The sequence below is a fragment of the Kogia breviceps genome, chromosome 13, assembly GCF_026419965.1.
Source record: "Kogia breviceps isolate mKogBre1 chromosome 13, mKogBre1 haplotype 1, whole genome shotgun sequence".
Taxonomy (NCBI): Eukaryota; Metazoa; Chordata; class Mammalia; order Artiodactyla; family Physeteridae; genus Kogia; species Kogia breviceps.
Window position 1 is genome coordinate 87,793,509 of NC_081322.1, and position 14,400 is coordinate 87,807,908.

A 14,400-nucleotide genomic window follows, 5' to 3' on the forward strand; every position below is an offset into this window, starting at 1 on the left:
GATATGAGAAATACAAGTGATTTTATTTTCTTTTTTATTCATCTCTTAGTTTTTCCCCAAGATTTTCTCCAATGACAAAATATTTGGATTTTATATTCAGAAAAGCTAACTAATCCAGCTCAATGCCAGCTGTAACATTACGTGTGGAGGTGTTAAAAGACAATTGAAAGCTACACTACATGGGAAACTTTTTTAACCCAATACAGATACACAAATTGGGTGATTCTTGGCAGTGACGAGTTCCCAGGTCACATTGTGTTAAGCAAACATGAGACACTGACCTACCATGGTTGTTTTACAGGAAATTCTTGCATTCATCCACGTAGCCCTCAGCTCAGACATTGATGGAGAGCCTGCAGTCCACCATGTATTGTGTTGTCATGGTGATGTGAACACAATTACAGAAAGTATCTAGTCTTTTATCTGCTCACACCCTATAGAAGAGACAAAAAACTGTGCTCTATAATCGTGTATAAAATGTACTGTGATGGCCCAAGGGAGAGACATTCAAGATAAACTTGGGGATTCTTCAAACTTCTAGGTCCTATCATTCTTTCACTGCAACTTTGGAAAGAATGGTATTGAGGCAGGTTCCAGGGGACACACATAGAGTCAGGGATTGTCCACCTAATCATGCCAAAGGACTGCTTGTTCTTTGAAAAAAGGCCAGGGTGCCAGAATCCTCCAGGTAATAAACCATTTGTTATTTGATCTATAACTTATTGATGATTTCCCAGATTAGGTGTTAAAATAATCTGAAATTGAATCACACAGTCTAGTGTTCTGTGTCTGTCTTCTTTTGCTCAGCTTGATGTTTTTGAGGTTCATCCGTGAGTGACGGTGGGTATAAATATTTGTTAAAATCGTCAGCCTGTACCCTGACAATGTGTGCAATGACGACTTCAGGAATGCCTTGCTTCCCTTAGAGGGGGAGCACCCTTAGCTGTCCTGCTGTGTTCAGTCGTCAGCACACTCACCCCATAAACTCAGTTTAGGCCCCCAGGAAATAATCGACAGGAAGTGGCTGAACTAATCTGACTGTGGCTCCTCAAGATCCCAATATTGCATGAGTCACGAAACATTCATTGAAAATGTGAATGGTTTCTTCTTACCAACATTTATGGCGAGTCTGCCTCTTTCCACTGCTCTCTCAGAGCATCTCTAGGTCAAAAAAGGAAATGTGACACATACTCCAAGTCTTGTTAAAAATTAATTCAAAATGAATCATAGTATTAAATGTAAAATGCAAAAGTACACAACCTCTAGAAGAAAACATAAAACATACAAAACATATTCATGACCTTGGGTTCGGAGAACAGTTTTTAGATACTACAACAAAAGCACAATCCATCAGTGGAAAAAATATATACTGCAGTTTATCAAAATTAAAAATGATTACTGTGTTCAAGACACTGTTAAGAGAATAAAAACACTGGAGAAAATATTTGCAAATCACATTTCTGATAAAGGACTTGTATGAAAAATATAAAAAGTAGTTTAAAACTCAACCCTAATCAATCAAGCAACCCATTTAAAAACAGGATAACAGAAACATAAAAAATAAAATATCAAACTAAGATCCAAAAAGTGATGACCTTTCATAAAAGAGAAGTTCTGTTTTTAGGTACACACACAGTGGTAATTAGAACAACTGCTTAGGGAACTGTCTCTTTTATCATTATGTAGTATCCCAATAATCCTCCTTGTCTTGAATTTTAATTTGAAATATCCTCTGGTTAAAGATTTTATGATACGTCCTAATCTATTATTTTACTTTTTTCTTAAAGAAAATAGGTTTCTTTCTTTATATAGTAGACAAACTATGTGTAGGTGTTACATCTTTTATATAATCTGGCAATCTCTGTATTTTAAGTGGTGCATTTAGACCATTCACATTTACAGTTATGATTGATACAGATGGATTAACTATTTATTTAGCTACTTCCTATTTATTCTATTTGTTCTTTATTTCTTTTCTATTTTGGGCTTTTTTTGTTTTTAATTGAGCAGTTTTATGACTATATTTTATATATTCTATCAACTTATTATTTGTAAATCTTTTTTAAAAATTCAGCACTTGCCCTAGGGCTTAAAATATACATTTTTAAATAAATGGAGTCCACCATCAAATAACAATATACTGTTTCGCATGTAATACAAGGACTTTATAATGAGATATTTCCTATATCTCCCTTTCATCCCTTATGTTACTGTCATTATATTTTTCAGTTTTACATATGGTGTAAATAAGCAACATGTTATATTAATATAGTTTTAAATAGATCTTACATTTTAGAACAATTAAAATAAAAAATTATTTTATCTTAATTTAGTTGGTTTATAGTGTTCTTCTTTGTGAAGATCCAAGTTTCTGACATATATTATATTTCCCGTACTTGGAAAACTTCTGCTAACATGCCTTATAGACAAAGTCTGCTGTCTTCAGTTTTTGTTTGTCAAAATATTTCTTGCACCCTTTTTAAAGGATATCTTCTCTGGGCATAGAATTGTCAGTTGACAGTGTTTTTTGTTTTTTGTTAGCACTTGAAAGATGCCCTTCAAGTTGTCTTTCTTGTATAGTTTCTCACCAAAAGTCTGCTTGTCTCGTGTAGATTGTGTGCCCCCTCCTGCTGCTCCAACCCTCTGGCTTCCTTGAAAGTTGTCTCCTTTTCCTTGCTTTTCAGCAGTGTTAATAAGATATGCCTATTTGTGAGTCTTTTGCCATTTACCCTGCTTTGCGTTCCCTCAATTTCTTGGATCAACGATTCATGGTTTGTCACTAACTTTAGAAAACTCTGGCCATTACACCTTCACATATGTTCTCCCTTTTTCTTCTTCTGCTTGGATTCTTATTACAGTTGACCCTTGAAAAATATGGGTTTAAACCACATGGGTCCACTTATCTGTGGATTTTTTTTCAATATGCACATACTGCAGTATATGATCTGAGGTTGGTTAATCTGTGGATCCAGAACTGAGAATGTGAAGGGCCAATGGTAAACTTATATGCAAATTTTCAACTGTGTGGGGGGTCAGTACCCCTAACCCCCTGTTGTTCAAGCGTCAACTGTACATGTGTATGAGTCTTTTTCCTTCACAGTCCTGAAAGGTTATGTCTTTTTCTTTTTCTTTTTTTTTCTTTGTGAATCTCAGTCTAGGTAATTTCTATTCGCCTGTGTTCAGGTTCACTCATTCTTTCCTAGGCCATGTGGAATCTACTGAAGAGCCAACTGAAGACAGTCTTCATCTCTGCTCCTCTGTTTTTGATTTCCAGAATTTCAATTTAATTTTATTTTTAGTTTCTATCTCTGCTGAACTTACCCACCTGATCCTGCATTTTGCCTACTTTTTCCATTAGTCTTTAATGTAACAATCATAATTATTTTTTAAATTTTGTGCCACTTTTGAGCACGCTTCTGGTAACTATTTTTTTCTGATTGTGATCTATTACTTTTTTGTATTCCACATAATAACTTATTAAAAATTAAGCATGTTGTATATGACAGATGATAATTAAATTAATTTTTTAATGCAAAAGCATGCCTTTCTTTCTACCATTTTAAAGTCACCAAATATTAATCCTTTTAGCCTTATCCTTATGGCTGTATACTTCACGTACTCCATATTGTAATTCTTTTTATTCAGCCTAAAGAATTCCCTTTGGTATTTACTGCAGTATAGTTCTGCTATCAATAAATTCTTCCAGCTTTTGTTTGTCTGATAGTGTCTTTTATTCTTTCAGTTTTGAAAAATACTTTCTCTGGATGTAAAATATTTACATATACAGTTGATCCTCAGTATTTGTAGATTCATTATTTACAAACTCACCTACTTGCTAAAGTTTGTAACTCAAAATTAATACATATGGTGCTTTCAAGGTCACCCACAAACACGTGTAGGATGGCAAAAACTTCGAGTCACTTGGCATACATAACTGAAGATGTACAAGACAATGGTCTACTTTTTTGTTTTTAGCTCACATACTGTAAACAAGTGGCCTTTCTGTGGTCTATTTAGTCCCTTTTTTTTTTTTTGCATTTTGTGCACTTTTCTGATGATTTCATTGTTTAAAATAGTGCTGGAGTGCTGGCTAGTATTTCTAAGCACAATAAGACTGTGGTATGCTTTATAGAGAAAATACATGTTAGAGAAACTTCTTTCAGAAATGAGTTATAGTTGTAATGCTGTTGACCATGAGCTCAGTGCTAATACCTCAACAATACCTATTAAATACGGTGTATTTAAGCAGAAATATACATACAACAAGGTTATGCATTGATCAGCTGACAAAAATATTATGATCAGAGGTTTGAAGGAAACAAACTCTGTGTTTCCCGTAGGAGAAATGGTTTAGTAGTCACTATTTCAGTGCTCATGATGACTTTCTAGAACCTGACTACTATGAATAATGAAAATCAACTGCATATATTAGTGTGTGTGTGTGTGTTCCAAGTTTTTTTTGTTATTCTCAGTAGCTGTATTGATCTACTTTTCTCTGTTCTTTTACAATCAGAAGCAGAAATTTCATGTTCAATTTATTTTTGGTTTTTAATGGTTTTTAAGTGAAATAAAGCAGCATAGTATGTTTGTGAAAAGGTGACCAGCATCTGTTACATATCACTTACTAAGTATTAATTAAGAACATTAGCTAAAAAATAATATTTTAAAAGATATTTCTGTCTATAGATAGTCTTTATCAATGACTAAATCGAAGCTCAAAGATATTAAATAACTTGCTTAAGCCTAGATTTTAACTTAAGTCTGTTGGCTTCACAGCCAATACTCTTACATGATTGTCACTTCACTCATTGATTCAATTTTCTTATCTAAAAAATAATTGCTAATAACCCTCCATGCACAAGAATGTCAAGAGCATGAATTAGAGAATGTCACTGTCAGAGACACACAGTAATTGCGAAACAGTGCTTGTCACATCAGATCTGTCACAGCTCCTCTCTAAAATACATTTAGCCTAGGAAAGTGGCATGGGATTTCAGAAAAAGCATCTACAATCTGTATTAATGAAGATCCAGTAGTAGCTTTAAAAAAATCAATATATGACACACTTTTTCATTATGATATGTTGTGATGGTTCTATTTGAAATGTTTCACAGAGGACAGTTATGTTAGTGCTTATCAGACTTGTTGAAAAGGCCCTTTGGGAGTGTTAATGCTTAAGATTCTTCATTAACTAGAAAGATGAATTTCTGCCACTGGGCAGTAAACATATTTTAACAAATCACTCAAGAGGATAAGGTCACTTCTCCAATTTTATTCTCTAACACTTGGATGTTTCAGTGTGATGACAGAGGGAAACATCTACTCCACTCACCAAAACTAGGGACTTGCTGATACAAGTTAGCCCAACAGTCCATCAGAAAAAAAATAATAATAATAATAAAAGCCTTACCATTTATCCACAGCCAAAACATGCATGGATCATTGTACATGGTCCTGAAAAGCTTCAAGTCAACCTGCCAAAGTGGCTTGTTATATGTTAAACTAATGATCTTCCCTCTAAACCAATGCCTTCTCCTGCTTTTCTGCCATAGCTAGGATTACTAACCCCTTAATCACCCACACTAGAATCTTGGGAGCGACTCTTAATTTCTCCCTTTGCCTCACCTACATTACTAAACAATAAATCTGTGTATTTTATTTTCTGTTTCCCAAGTGCAGTTAACTCCACTAAATCCATATTAAGGATGCCATTATTTAGCTGGACTGTCATGCCTTCCTTGGATAGCTATGTGAGCCATTTAATGGGTCATCACACCTTTGGCTTGGCCCTTAAATTCAACCTCCACAAAGGTATTGAGTGATCTTCCATAGCACAAGTGGCCGTGGCACTCCCTTGTTAGGACATTTTTTTTTTTTTTTTTTGGTGGATTTTTTTTGCAGGACATTTTATTTCCCACAACAGATTACCTGACACACTGCAGTCACAGAGTGAAGATCTGTACCATAGTGTGTTGAAATGATTGATGTAAATAGACTTCAACCATATGCCAACATAGCATTAAGAAGAAATGTACAAGTCATGGTTTAGTTACACGTGGAAAAACAACACCCTTTTCTTTTTTTCATGTTACTATTTGTTTTATATTCACCTCATCTTAAAATTTAAGTCAGACTCTTCTAGTATCTTTGCATAACACATATAATATATACACTATTTTTCAGAAAATGGATTTGTTTTTTGTCGACAAACAACTTATAACCTATGAAATCTTTCCCAATTTTGTTATATAGCCCTCAAATACATTTTTTAATGACTATTTTCTAGTCCACCATAGAGACAAAATTGAGTAACTAAACATTATTAGAATGTTTGTTTCCATTTTATAAAAATTTTGAATAAAATTATGGTTAACTTATGAGTAGCAAAATATTTGCACAGATCCTTAATATTTCCATAGGGTAAATTTCAAGATAGAGAAATTTATATTAATAATTTTAAAGCTTTCAGTAAATATTAATTGTTCCAAAGGAATTGTACGAATTTATACTGCACACTATCTGCCCCAGAAACTATAAAAATATGTCTTTTCTATATGCCTTCCATATGCTTGGTATTACCACTGAAAACATTCTGATAAATGCTAAAGTGGAATTTTATTCTCTGCCTTTAAAAATTATCCATCTGGTTAAATGTTTTCACATATTTTCAACCATTGTGATATTTCTTTTATATTATATGTTTGTGCCCTGATATTTCCCTGTTAAAAATTGTATACATGCACACGCATATATACTACATATTATAATAATTTTTGACAATTTATGTTTGCTTTACATTTGTATTCTTTTAAAATGTATAGAACATTAATGTTCATGAAGTTTATTTTTTCAATTTCTCCTTTACATGTTTATGTAGCAACATGCATTTTCACTCTTTTATATTTTCACCTTTTACATTTAACTCCTCAATTTAAAAACTTTATTTTTATGTAAAATGTATGGTAGAGTTCTTATTTTATCCATCATGAAATAATCAGGCAATTGTCTCAGAAATACTTATTAGATCATACACCTCTTTCTAGTCACTTGACAGTGTAGTTACAGGTTTTTAGAACCCTTTTCTCTGACACCAGACAAAAGGAATAAAAATAAAAATAAAATAGCAAACTAGACACCATTAATGCTGATGTTTCATCTGTGGCACAATCGTCTACCAACCATCAACCTCAGGGGTTCTCCCTTCCTTATCTTCAGCATCTATTCCATCAGGAAATCCTGGAGTTTCTACCTTAAAGAAATCTCTCAATTCTTTTTACTGTTTTCTATCTCTTCCTAACAACACCTTCATTTACCATTATCTTTCTCTGGACCAATTTCAATTGCCTTCACTAGTCTCCCCTCCTGCCAATTTTGACCTTATTAAATTTTTACCAATTATGGCTTCTGCCAATGTGTTTTTGAAAACTATTACTTCATCAAATCAAGCTTTTCCTACATCAAAGTTTGCAGATATAAATTTGTCCAAAAATATACGACTACCATTAAGTTTTTAAAATGTTTTTACCAAGTCCCATTTGTCTTAGATTAGCTTTTGCTATCTTCAATGTCACAAGTTCCTCTGGCAAAGAACGGTGCCAGTTTAGCTAGCCTTTGTAAAGGGTGAAGAACCCCCTACTTCTTTCTTTTCGAATGCAGCGACCTGGTGAAAATACATCAATTTTGTCATATTGACACTCCTCCCAAGCCTTCTCTCCTCCTCTCTTTCTTTCTCCTTCCTCTTCACCCTTCTCTTCCTTCTTCTAAGTCTGAGCCAGCTTCTATTATTGGCTTTAGAGACTAATTAATATTTCCTTTTTATAAAATATATTTAATACATTATCAAGTATGGATGATATTGATATCAGCCTTTTAGTTTACACATGTTTTCAGGATATTCATGTTGAATAACTGGCAGTAACTTACTGCAGTTTTGGTCACCTGTTTCTATATCGACTTGCATGCAGTGTTACCATACAAGTTTGAGTGATACCATGTAAATGAATGCATTGCATTTTGGGATATGTTGGGGTGAGGAACAATGGACCAAGTAATACTAGAGGCAATAGAGCAATATGGGCAGACTTGGAATAGAGATTGTAGTGGAAAATGGCAACTTGAAAATATTTTAAGAAAAAAAATAGACATGGCAACAGATGATAATTCAATGGAGATGTTCAGTAACTTGATAAATTAATTTTGCAGTGTATATTTAAAGAGTAAAATAAGGGAATTGCAAAAAAAAACCACAGAAGTATGGAAAAATTTTCCCTACAATTATTAAAGTGTATTTTAATGCTAGAATAGCTCTGTTTTAGTTAATATCAGTCTAGACTACCTTTACACTTCTTGATATCAGAAGATATAAATTTTACATTTTTTAAATCTTTATCTTCTAATTTTTTTTCTTATCTCTGTCAGCTAGTTTTTAAGATTCTCTTTTTTCATGTTTCTCATCTTCAAATATTTATGGATTTCTGGCTGTGTGTTCATCTTGGCTATGGGACCCTCTCTTCAATTCTTGGTGAGTGTTTCTATATCCTATAGTATAGCCTGGCTCCCGTGATTATGATCTGGGAACAGGTGGCCAGATGGGGCATTAGTGGCTAGTTTTCTGGACATGGGGATGAGCCCCCCCATCTTCTGTGGATTTCCTGCTCAAATGCCCACCCTCACTACTCAGACCCACAACCCGTTGCCTCATTTGCTTTTGTTTCTATTGCTTGGCCCAACCTGGGTGAAAGGGTTAAGAGAAAGGGGCAGGGGTTGAGTATCTCAGTTTCTCAGCCTGACTGTGCATGTAGTTTTCTGAACTAGAGCATCGCAGACCTGCTCACTGTCTGAGTATGGGGCTCTTGTTTTTCTATCAATACATACACTTCGGCACCTGCATCAGAGGAATTTTTGTTTCGATCTCCCTGCTGTGTTAGCTTCCTGGGAATGAAGAAAGAAATTATCATGAACTCGGTAGCTCAAAACAACAGAAATTAATAGTCTCACACTTCTGGAGACCAGAATTCTGAAATCAGCGTCACCGTGTCAAAACTGAGGTTTCCCCAGGGCCACACGCCCTCTGTCAGGATGTTGCAGGGGAGAAGCCTCCTTTACGTCCTGAAGCATCTGGGGATGAGGGGTTCCTTGGGTCCCTGCCACATGCCTCCCATCTCCACATTCCCTCCATCTTCATGTGTCTTTCTCCTCTTTTGTGTCTGTCTAATCTACCTTCACTCATCACTTATAAGGTCACTGGGATATTACTCATCCATAAAACAAATCTGCCATTTGTGACAACATGGATAAATATGCTAAGTAAAATAAGCCAGATACAGAAAGACAGACACTCCCTGCATTATCTTGTTTATATAAAGAACCTTTAAAAAGCTGAACTAATAGAACCAGAGAGTAGAATGGTGGTTGCCAGGGGTGGGGTGGGGTTGGGAGGTGAGGAATAAGGCAGAGCTGTTGGTCAAAAGATATAATAAGATGAAGAAATTCTGGGGATCTAATGTACAGCATGGTAAGTATAGTTATTTATACTGTACTATGTACTTGAAATTTTCTCAGAGAAGAAATTTAAATGTTCTCACTATGCACACAAAAAAAGAAGTTAACTATGTGAGGTAATGGACGTGTCAGTTAACTTGATTGTGATAATTATTTCATGATATATACATATACATCTTAAAAAAACACATCATGTTGTACAATGGAAATATATACAATTTTTACTTGTCAACCATATTTCAGTATAGCTGGGATAAAAGGACAATGAAGATTGTATTTAGGGCCCACCCTGGTAACCCATAATAATATCATCTCAAAATTCTTAGTTTAATTACATATACATGATTTTTACCATATAAGGGAACTGTCACAGGGTGCAGGGATTAGGATCTGACATCTTTGGGAGACACCATTCAGCCCACTATATCTGATGACTCCTTTTTCTTTGTGGTTTTTCAATTTTTTTATGAATTTATTTATTCTCCCCCACCCCTTACTTTTTTATTTTTCATAAGGATTAATTTAAAATTTTATAAAAATATATATGTATGTATGTGATTATATATAATAATATATATTATAATTATACCCATATATCATATAACATATATTACTATATATTAAATGTATGTTTAAAATAATCATAGAACAATATATATCTACTAGTCGTTTATATATATATTCTATCTGCCAACGTATCAAATCTTAGTATAAAATACAATAATTAAAACTATATATTAAAGGTACTTGAGTGGAAAGATAGATTTATAAATCAGAGTAGAAAAATAGAAATTCACCCACACATATATAGAAATCTTGGAAGGTGATAAGAAAGAAGTTACAAATAATTTTGGAAATCATGGATATTAGATAAGTGTTGTCGTGGCACTTAGCAAGCTATCCGGACACATTAGAGAACTAGGAATGTATCTTATTCATTTATTTTTACCAAACTCAATTCCTGCTGGATTAAAGATTTAAACGTAAAAATAGAAGATGATAAAGAAAGAAATAAGCAAGAAGGAGGAAAGAAATAATTTGGGTATTTACTGAAGTAATTATAAGTTTAAATATATTTAAATAAATTTGGACTTATATATAATAAATATAATCCATTTATATTTACACATGTGTATAATGTACTCCATTAATAATATATAAGTACTTATATATATACTTATATATATCTAAGTATATAGATATACTTAGATATATAAATATACATATATATAAGTATACTTACATATATAAGTATATATAGAGTACACTAGTAATTTTAAAATTACAAATAAAAGCAAAAACTAGGTAAATTTGTTTGATTATCAGATTACCAAAGATGAAACACACAGACACTATGGAAGACTGATCTCAGTTAAGATACTTAAGCTATCAAATGACAGCTACCTGACTAAGAGGGGTTTAGACAATAAAGGCCTTTTATTATTTCAACCAGTACAAAGCCCTGAGATCAGTATATTCAAAGCTGGTACAAATGTTCCATTATGATATCACAGACTCAGTCTCTTGGTGTATTTCTGCAATGTTGTCCTTAATTTACTATATTCATGTTCGTGCTTGTTCTTTATTTCCAGACATCAGTGGGAACAAAATATCCAGCCAAAGTAATACACTTTTTTTTTTTTTTTTTTTGCAGGGCTGGGGGAACTTTCCTAGAGGCCCCCAGAAAACTCTCTTAAACATCTAAATGATCAGAAATAGGTCACACACTGATGTTTTGGCTTCTAGAGAGTCCAGAAGTCTAGTATTGCACATATTCAGCCTCTCTAGTAGGAGCCAGAGCCTTCCAGGAGGCCAAAGTGTCCTGAGAACCTTCTGTAAGTGGATGTCGATCACATATACTCAGTAGATTATGATCGTCCCCAACAGGCACGATCTTCTCCTGATTAACAATGTTTCTCGAATTTAGATATCTAAAATCGAAAATAATGATGGAAAACAATATCTTAGTACCTATGGTATAATAAATAATATGAAACTTTTGGAATGGGAAAAAAATTAATTTATAAACATTTATGTTTTAGAACACAATTTTGTATTACATTGTTTAATTAAAGAATGGATTAAAATTTGTAACAGTAAAATATACATATAGACCTACCAGTGAGAACAACAGTAAATATTACATATTTAATGATGTAAACATAACGAATACATTTCCATAATATTTGTCCCAATCTTAGAACATAAACTTTATGCATTTACTTTACAAGATATCATATAATAGTAATAAATACAGATATTTTTATTTACATGAAAGTCTTTAAGTATATTCAGGTAATAGTGTGGCAAAAATTATTTCCCAGCAAGATTTCCTTTAAGAATACCTGCAGACAAAGAAAGAAATGGTGGTGATTCCTGAAAAGACTTCTTGGTGTCATTCACTTGCTGCTGAGAAGCCATTTGTTCACATTTTTGTTTCAGTCAAGACCTCTGGAGTCTCTCCCCATCAAGAGTAAATTATCTTTTTTCCATGTAATTTAGGTGATTTTCTCAACATGAAATAACCCTCAAGTGAGCCATTTTCCACCCATCCATTGGGACCTGTAGCCCTCTGTCTGTTTCATGAAATTACCAACAAGGGCAGTCTTAGCTTGTTAGATTACATCATCGCCACATATCAGATGCTGGGGAAAAAGTTCCTTTATTTCTAAAATATCACTTTTAAGAATGAGTCATTTTTTAAAAATCTCTTTTCCTGGGGACTTCCCAGTATTGATGCCTATATATAAATACCCTTTTATCATGCATACATTTAAAGAGATAATTTGACAACATGTATCAAAATATAGAAGGAATATAGCCTCTGATCCAGGATTCAATTCCAAGCGTTTACTCTCAAGAGATATTTGTCCTAGTGAACAAATATACGGAATGACGTCTGTATGAGTTGGAATGAAGAGACTGTGGTGCAGTAACAGACAGCAAATGTCTTAGTGTCTTAAAAACGACAAAGTTTACACTTTGCCCATTTTGTATGAACATTGCTGGTAGGTGGGGACTCTGCTTCGTAAGTTCCCACTCCAAGACCCTAATCTCAAATGCCCTTGTCTCCATAGCAGAAGAAAAGGCTACTCTTGAGAAATGCAAACTGGCTGTAAAAGTAAAAACGTAAAATACTGTAGCCTAAAAGTGACAGCATTTCCACTAACGACTCACCCGTCGACCCTACCAATGGAGCCAGGCAATGACATTCTGCTCTGTGCTTAGAAGGAGGAAGACTCAGATAATTTGGGTGAACAATATCACTGATTACCATCAGTGCATCCCTGAGTTGTCTTGTTCTGTTAAAAACAGACAACTTTCAAAACAATGATCAGCGAGGGTTGGTTAAATAAGTTATTGTATATCCACACCTTGGAATCCTACTTCCCATTTGTGAAGTGATCAAAATTTACTGACATAAAAGTAAATACTGTTGGAGGAATGAAGCACTGTTAGTTTGCATGTGAGCTTTGTTCTCATTTAATTGAACTTATAAGTAGAAATACACGAGGGTTTGGAAATATCCACAGAAGGATGCTGCTAACAAGAAAGGGACTGACTAAAATATTGATTTCTTTACTCAATTTTCTCAACTATTTTCCTATTTTCTCTAAAATAGCATATATTATTTTTGTAACCAAATACTCCACAGTGGCTGGGATTTGATGGTATTTAATTTAGACTTCCCATTGTGACTGTGAATGGCTCGTCTTAATTAACAGTATATTTCCAGATGTTCTTTGCTTGCATATGGGAAGCCTATTAATTTTGTATACTTATTTTGTAATCAGTCAATTAAAAATATTCTGTTAGCATTTTAGTAGACGTTTTTGATTTATGGACAAAACAATCTTACTATTCAAAATTAATAGTAATTGTATTAATTTCTTCTTTTAATCATTCCTTTTACTTCTACTTACTATCCGGTTGAAATGGGTTTATGGGATACAAAAATAATAAAGAGGATGGAACAGAGATTGGTCTAGCCCTCCCACCAAAAATTAGACTGTAGCTGTACATAACACATGAGGCAACCGTTTCCATCACTGGACATAGGCAATATATGAGTAAAATCCCATGAAATAAAGGGAAACTCTTGTGGCGAGCCTCCCATTAGCCCATCTCTCTGGCTGAGGACACTTTCCCATACATAATGCAATGAGCTGGAGTCCAGGCAAAGCCACAGGGCTTGAAGAGGCAGATCAGGGTCTGAGAAGAGGGAAGTGGAAAGACTGGGGACCCAGGAGTTCTTGCTGTGTGTGAGTCCTTCCGAAATCTTTTCTTCCACGTGTACAGGGCAAAATAGCAGAGGCTTACCAGAGCATGGCTGCTGAAGGCAGATATAGAACAGAAACACCAGAGTACAGACAACACTAAAGAATGTTGGTCTTCTGGGGCTTCCCCGGCAGCACAGTGGCTAAGAATCTGCCTGCCAATGCAAAGGACACGGGTTCAAGCCCTGGTCCGGGAAGATCCCACATGCCACGGAGCAACTGAGTCCATGCACCACAACTACTGAGCCCACGCACCACGTGCCACAACTACTAAAGCCCGCGTGCCTAGAGCCCGTGCTCCACAACAAGAGAAGCCACCGCGATGGGAAGCCCACACACCACAACAAAGAGTAGCCCCCACTCGCTGCAGCTAGAGAAAGCCCGCAGCAACAGAGACCCAATGCAGCCATAAATAAATAAATAAATAAAAGAATGTTGGCCTTCAGGACTCATCAGAGTGGACAGAAGTCACTAACCCCTCAATAGTACCAGAGTGAAATGCCAGCTGAAATACCACTCAGGCCATGTCTTAGGAGCAAGAACCTCACCTGAAGTAAGACCTATTCTGGACCCACCTCATAAATGTAAAGATCTAGAGGGAAGAGAGAAGTAGCGGGTGAAA